This window comes from Octodon degus, unplaced genomic scaffold (genome assembly GCF_000260255.1).
Source record: "Octodon degus isolate 3935 unplaced genomic scaffold, OctDeg1.0 scaffold00163, whole genome shotgun sequence".
Classification (NCBI taxonomy): Eukaryota; Metazoa; Chordata; class Mammalia; order Rodentia; family Octodontidae; genus Octodon; species Octodon degus.
In genome coordinates, this window is record NW_004524739.1 from 4,431,346 (window position 1) to 4,438,616 (window position 7,271).

Below are 7,271 nucleotides of genomic sequence, written 5' to 3' on the forward strand. Positions count from 1 at the left end.
CATATATGTATATCACATGAATTCTGTGATTTTTCCACTTATAGGAGTAATATAGCTTTATTTTATTTTATTTTATTTTATTTTATTTTTTGGTACAAGGGACCAAACTCGGGACCTTGTACTTGACAGGCTGGCATTTATGCTTCTGAGCTATAACCCCAGCTATAATACATTTTAGTATATTTTCCTTTTACTGGTACATTTTATTTTTCTATTTTTTATTTATATATTTGGTACAGGGTCTCACTACTTAGCTTGACTCATAGTGGTCCTCCTGTGTCAGCCTCCCCAGTGTTGGGATTACAGGCGTGCACCACCACACCCAGTCTCAGCGGCCAGCTCAGCGCATCCAGGCTGGGCCAGCATGGCACACAGGACCAGGGATCGAACCTCAGTCCCTGCACTTGCCTAAGCAGGCACTTAGTCCACTGAGCTATCTCTCTGGCCTTATAGTTTCATTTTAAAACAGATACAATTAAACTAAAAGGTAGTAAGCCAAGCTAAAGAAAATACTGAGCCCCTTGCACACACAGCGATTTGGCAGGCAGCCACGGAGGTGGAGCGGGAATCAGGCTCAACAAGCACAGGCATGGGAAACCCCAGCTCCCGGCCTGGTAGCTGTGAAGCCGCTTGATCTCCCCCAGCTATTGTTTCCACATTTGCTAAATGCGGGGGCAGGAGTCTGCCCAGCAAGGCTGGGGTGCAGATGAGAGCCCGTCACACGGGTGCATCTGTCTGTTTCCTCCTTGCCTAGCTCCCTTCTTCACCATTCCCAGGCCCCTGGCAGAGACAGAGCTGGGATTTGAACCCAGCCCGCAGCAGAGGCAGGTCCCTGCTGAGGCCCTTACTCAGTACCTGTGGAACACAAGCTTGGCCTCCCCATGACTCCCTGAGCGGGGGATGATTGCTATCCCTAAAGTAGGAGCCCTTTACCCTTACACAGACACACACAGACACACACACACACACACACACACACACACACACACACACTTCCTAATGCCTGTTCGTATGTAAATCTCTCAAGGCAAAGGAACTTCATAGGTTTGAGTAAATTCAAGGTCTCAGGATGAGGAATTTATCTTGGATTCCTCAAGAGAGATCAGAAGATACCACACTGAAGAGGGAAAAAGGGGCCACACGCTAAAGAATGCAGGTGGCTTCCAAAAGCTTTTGGAAAGGTCAGCAAATCAATTCTCTTCTAATGGCTCCAAACCTTGATTTTGGCTTCTGGAGAACTATTCTGGACTTCCAGTCTCCATACCTAAGATAAATGTGTACTATGGGCTGGGCAGGGTGGCCCATGCCTGTAATCCCAGCACTCAGGAGGCTGAGACAGGAGGAGTGTGGTGATTTTGAGGCCAGCATGGACTACATAGTGAGCTCAGGGCCAGCCTGAACTACACAGGGAGACCCTGTCTCAGAAAAAGAATTGGGGGGCTGTGTGTGGTAATTTGTTTGAGTAGCAATAGGAAATGAATTCTGAAAAGTCCACGGTACAGCTGTAGCCCCCAAACACCCTCCACGGAGACCCCCGTGTCATCCACACAAGTGTAGTCCGTGGTTTCCTCACTGCATGATGCCAAGCCAGCTATGAGCTTCTCCGGACCTCGGTTCATTCCTCCACAAAGTGGACACGATGCTAACATCCATCTCCTGCAGGAGGATTAAATGCAAACATACACGCTCAAAAACAAAACCGCAATCACCCCGTATTCACACTCTGTCATCTTCATGACAAATCACATGCTCTGAGCTGCTGGGGATATAACCCAGGACCTTTCCACTGAGCTAATAATCCTCAGCCCTTTTCTTTCTTTCTTTCTTTTTTTTTTTTTTTTTATTTTGAGACAGGGTCTCAATAAATTACTAAATTCCTCCCGTCTCAGCCTCCCAGAGTGCTGGGATGACAGGCGTGCAACACTATGCCCAGCTCCAACCAAGTCCTCTACCCTCCTTGCTGAGAGCTCCTAGGAAACTCAGACCCACCAACCTCATCCAGCTGAGAAGGAATGACCCCGCTTGTATGCCACGACAGGCCTGAGTCAAATCTGCTTGGAAAGCGTCCTTGCAAACAGTACTTCTGACCTAGGAGTCTTCTAGGATTCCGACTAAGGATGACCCTTAAATCCTGAAAAACCATCTTTACTCAGAATAGCCCATGCTTCTGCTAGGCGGGCCTGCTCCATTGTCTCCTGCCAGAGCACATTAATATTCATCTTGGTTTCCTCAAAGGCAAAATTACTTTTTCACTTTCTTTGTGAAGCCAGAAGAACGTTATTGGAACTTCCCTCCCCGCCCACAAGCCTGGAGGTAAAAATAGAACTCCCTACTCTGCCAGGTTTCATATTTAAACAAAGAGTCTGGGGTCATGTGTCTTTTCGATTAGTGCAGATAAGGCATTTGGGAGGACTGGGGTCATAGCGGGTCTGCACAATGGGAACTATTTTGATTGTGATTGTTGCTAAGATTATTTCTGTCTCAGCTAAGCTCTTTCCCGGGAGATCCTCCCCTAGCCCCAGCCAGGAGGAAAGAGAGGGGAGGTGTCGATGTGCTGACCTCAGGGGCAGTGGCCTGCCGCAGGACACACAGCTGGTCAGCGGTAAGCCTTCTAGAAAGCAGATCCTCCGTGGGGACACTGGCTTGGAAGGGACGAGGATGAGGGCAGCCCAGGGATGCATCAGGGATCTCTCCCTGCTGTAAGTTGTCTTCCCACTTGGCCGCCAGCCTGTGACTCCCTCCCAGCTCCCCTTGCCTCACGCTGTGGCCCTGCAGCACCAAGGCCAAGGTCCTAGAAAATAAATGGAACCACAGTCTGCCCCTTCCCTGTCTCCTATTCCAGGGCTAGGTCACACAGCCACTGCAGCCACTGACCACCCCATCCTGTGAACCAACAGGACAAGGACAACCCCACTCTTGGACCAGTGACAGCCAGAGGGCCCTGCCCTGAGACTGTCACTCTGAGCCTGGCAATGCCAAGGCCGTGGCTTGCAGGGCACTGTCACGCCCTACACTCCCTGATGTTGCCTGCAGTAGGTGGCCCCAGGGGAATGACCCCAGGGCTGGGAGGGGACACAGGCTATAAATGGCTAGAAGAGCCCTTCCAGGGCCCTGAGCTGCAGACCAGCTCTGGGCACCCACAGGGCCCAGCATTTAGAACCATGGGTGCAGCTGGCCCAGCCTAGAAGGAGCAGAGCACAGGGAAAGCCAGCTCCCCACCGGGCCCTGGTCTCATTCCATTTGTGTCCAAGGTTTGCTGAAAGGGCCAGAGTTCACCCTGTCACACTCAGCCTCTGTAGTACCCCTCTCCCCTCAGTACCCCCCAACCTCATTGATCAGGCCCCTAGGAGGTTGGTATCGAAAGCAGCACACCTACCACGGACACCACAGCAAGAACAGTCAGTCTCATGGGGCATTTCCCCCAGATAGGGGATTTTTGTGTAACCAAATAAAAACAACAACAAAACCACCAAACAACAAGCAATAGGCCAGGCCCTTAAAAGAGGTTAAAATTAGGAAGCAAGGCAGAGAACCAACGCTTTAACCAAGGCATTATTAGGGCGCTTCTAGGAAACTAGTTTCTGTGATCTAAAATAGACAGGTTCCATGAGGGCGTGCCTTCTATCCATTGTCCTAAATCTCTTCTTCCTGCCGGAAAAGCAAGTGCCTGCCTGGAGGAACAGCAGCTGCTTTAGAGTCAGGAGGACTAAGACCATCCACTTGGGCAACAACGGGAGTGGAGAGATGGACAGAGCCCTGGACTCAGGCATCCAGAAGCCTCTGCACGCCCTTCCCCTGGGCACCTTGTAACATGAGAAATCACCCAGGTCTTCCAGCTTCCTCCATGCCTTAACAAGACGCACAATTTGGGTGAACATGACATCCAGGGGCCCTGCTATCACAGCGAATGTTCTAGTGGGCGAGCCAGTAAATAGCACCACACACTAACAAGGTCCCTCCGGCAAGGGAACTGCCCACCCTGCCCCCTCGCCTGGCTCCTGGGCTTCCCTGGAGCACAGGTTCAGTGTGGGACTTTGGGGTGGTCGCACTTCACACTCTGACCTGTTTTCCCATCTGTAACTTCAGAGATGGGCCCAAGTCCACGCTAGGCGCTGTGCTCCCTTCCGAGCCAGGCCTGAGCTCCAGGCAGGTTCCTCTAAGCAGCTGCACTGGGCTAGAGTCCCTCCAGCCAGACTGCGCTGTCACCGCCCTCAAATTCCTCAGCGCTGGGTAAACAGCTGGGAGGTCTCCTGCCCATGGCCCTTGCGAGGACACCCATAAATTGCGAGCAAGTGCTGAAAGATCTATGCCCAGCCAGCTGCGAGCTGAAGAGCTTGATTGTGACTGAGGCCCTGGCCTGGCAGCCCTGGGCACAGCCTCCAGGCAGCTTTGGAGCCCAGGCTGTGAGAAGCTGGCCCTGCTGTGGCCCTCAGGCCACGGCAGTGAGCCTCTGCCCCCTGCACGGTGCACCCCGGGCAACCTCATACTTCCTGCTCCATCTCCCCACAGCCTGGGGCTGCCGCCCCAGCCTCCTCCAGCTCCTCACTTTGCCTCCTCCCAGCACTGGGCTCTTTGCATCCCTGCCACCTCCAAGTCCTTCCATCTTTCTCCTGCCAGGCTGCCAGGTCAGCCCTGCCACCTGTCCTGGGCTCAGCTGTGGGTAGAAGGGGCTGTGAGAGCAGGCTCTGGGGCTGTTCATCCAGCCCACTCTGCTCCTACTTTGTCCTACGGCCCAGAGGGCTGGGGTCTGTGTCACACCCCAGCTTCAGGTCCTCTGTCCTCTAACAAGCAAGAGCAAGTCATAGCTGTATGCTGAACAAGTAAGATTTTTGACAGATGAGGGGACCAGCCGGGACAGGGGTTTGACTGTATGGCCACAGCCTCCAAAGGACTCTGCAGAGCCCCTGAGACCTGCTCCCAGTGCATCTAGAGTGCCCCATCCAGAGGTACAGGGAGAGACTCAGGAGCCCCATCTGAGGGGAACCTGCTCTGTACTGGTACCTTCCCCTGGGGTGACAGTGTGAGAGGCTAAGCTGGCAGTGTCTGCTTCGTTCATTTACTCAGTGAACATAGAGTCTTGTTGGGCACCTACTGGTGCTGCCGTGGTGACCGGCACAGGGAGGTCAGGGTGGGTCTCCACACACCCTCCCTGTGCCTCAGGCTGGGGTCACAGCCGGCAGCCCAGCGGGAAGGTGGGGGCCAGGTATAACCACAGCATTAGTAAGAGCATCTCGGAAGCAGGTCACAGAACCTCCTGTTAGTAAAAGGCAGGATCAAGATGACACCAGTGGGCTAAAAATACCTCTTTTGAAAGGTACCAGGTGTGGGGAAATCCACAGGCTCCGGAGGAGGGCAGATCTAGGCTCACGTGTTGGCTTTGCCCGGCAAGCTGTGCAACACGGTCAGGCTCACTGCCTTACTGGGGCCCAGTGTCCCTACTGGTAAAATGGAAGTGACAGTAGGTCGGTCTTTCTTGTGGAATTATTGCGAAGATAGCGTGAGAGTGCAGGGATGGGACACGACAGCGGCTCTGAAGCCTCACGTCTCCCCGACCCTGCCAACCTCCTGCTGCCTAAAGGCTGGCTTTGAACAAGCCCCCCTGGCTCAAGAATGCTCCGTGGCTCTGTGGCCCGCTGGCCCTTCGGTCCCAACTGAAGGCAGGCCCTGAGTCCTTGCACTAAGCAGCGGCTGCCACCCTGCCTGCGGCTTCCCAGCGCAGCCGAGACCTCTGTGACACAGCCAGGCCCGCACCCCTTCCAGGCCAGGCCGGGCCACACTCTCTCAACTCAAGGACGCCTTGGCCAAGCGGACTCAGAGGAACAAAGCCTGATGATGTCGAGGCGTCACCAGCCTCGGCCCCACCCCCAAGCCCCTCACAGGGAAGTGTGGGGGCGTCTGTGGTTGAAGAGGCGCGCCATTTCCCATCCGGCCATCTGATGTCGACATTTTCCACCCACAGCACGGCTCTGCCGAGTGATGTGGCCGTGCGCCTCTGCCTGGGAGCCGAGGGGGCTGGGCCCCACTCAGAGGGTTCCCTGAGGCGCCCGAGGAAGCAGAGGTGTCCACCATCTCAGGCGGATGGAGCGCATGGGTCACACGCTCGCGAACTGAGCACACTGAGAACCCGGGTTCAGGTGTGAAACCTCGTGTGCCCTCCACCGCACCCCAGGACCTCCGTATGCTGCTCAGGACTGGGAAGAATTTGACACGTGAAAGGCACAGGCCTCGTCTCCCCTCCCCCTTAGGTATGCCCCGTGTGGTCCTCCAAACTGCTCTCCCTATGGATAAAGCCCCACCTAGCCTCTCACCTTTAAGCACTGACTTTTGAGCACACAACAAAAGCACATAGCACAAAACTGAAAACATACAAAAGGCTGTACAATGAAAACCAAGCATCTAGCCTGGCCCGGAGAGCGTGTGTCATCCCACCGTACCCTGCGGCACGCGCTAGTGCTTGGCCCCTGCAGCTTCTTTCCAGACAGTTCTGTGTACACACAAACATGTCCCGCCCGCCGTGGAAGTTCCTAGCTGTGTGCTCCTGTCTGAGGACTGTTCCATCCAATCACACGTCAGGGCTGCACGGAGCTCCTGCGGGCAGCAATCGTGTCACTGTTAAATAACCTTTAACCGGTGCAAAGCATTTAGTCTTTGTTTGTTGCCATAACTGAGTACCACAAGGGGGTTGCTTTGAGGAGAACAGAAGCTATGTGGCTCAGGAGGCCGGGGAGGCCGAGGGCACCGGCATCTGGTGAAGGTCCACTTCTTACGGCACAGCGCGGCAGAAGCACCATAAGGAGGCTAGAGCAGGCTGGCCTCCCTGCCTCTCCTTATGGAGCCACTAACTGCATCCCGGGGTCACCTCCCACCCCCTCAGGACCTCACTAATCCTCCTTATCTAGCAAAGGCTCTGCCTCCAAATACCTTGAATTCAGTGATTGGATGTCTGAACCATGAAATTTGAGGAACACATTCCAATCGCAGCAGGACACTGGATGATTTCCCGTCTTTTACAATTATGAACATGATAGCAGTAAACGCTATTGTGCATGCACAGCTTTCCCCTGCTCGTGTGCATGTGTAAATTAGCTTCCTGGAAGAGGAAGTGCTGGGTCAAAAGGCCTGAGCGCTCCAGTAGGGATAACTGTCTCCCCGTGGCTCCTCCGAGACCCCATTTATACTCTCACCAGCGCTGCAGCACAATTGCTCGTTTCCCACAGCCCTGCCAAGAGTCCTCAAGCTTCGTAATCTTTGCCTGTCTGCTAGGTGAAAAC